This window comes from Colobus angolensis, unplaced genomic scaffold (genome assembly GCF_000951035.1).
Source record: "Colobus angolensis palliatus isolate OR3802 unplaced genomic scaffold, Cang.pa_1.0 Scaffold335, whole genome shotgun sequence".
Taxonomy (NCBI): domain Eukaryota; kingdom Metazoa; phylum Chordata; class Mammalia; order Primates; family Cercopithecidae; genus Colobus; species Colobus angolensis.
Window position 1 is genome coordinate 1,087,028 of NW_012116655.1, and position 441 is coordinate 1,087,468.

Below are 441 nucleotides of genomic sequence, written 5' to 3' on the forward strand. Positions count from 1 at the left end.
TTTTTTTTTTTTTTTTTTTTTTGTAGAGATGCAGTTTTGGTGTGTTGCCCAGGTGATGTCAAAAGTGCTTTCCAACCTTTAGTGTGCACTACAATTTTGTAGTCTTGAAAATGGCTTTTTTCCCCCTCTTGACTTAGAGTTTTTAAGAGACAAATGGCAGGCTTTCCTACTTTTTTTTCTCAAAGCATTTCAGGTAAACTGATCGTTTCATTTTGATTATGTTCAGGGCCTCTCCTGTAACAGGAATTTGGACTAGGATTTACTGATTTAGCCCTGGAATTGTGTGGAGCAGAATAAAGTGTGGTCAGGTTAAAACACATCAAATTTGGTCCTTAAAAAACATTTCTCTCAGCTGGGCGCGGTGGCTCGCGCCTGTAATCCCAGCACTTTGGGAGGCTGAGGCAGGTGGAACACGAGGTCAGGAGATCAAGACCATCCTGG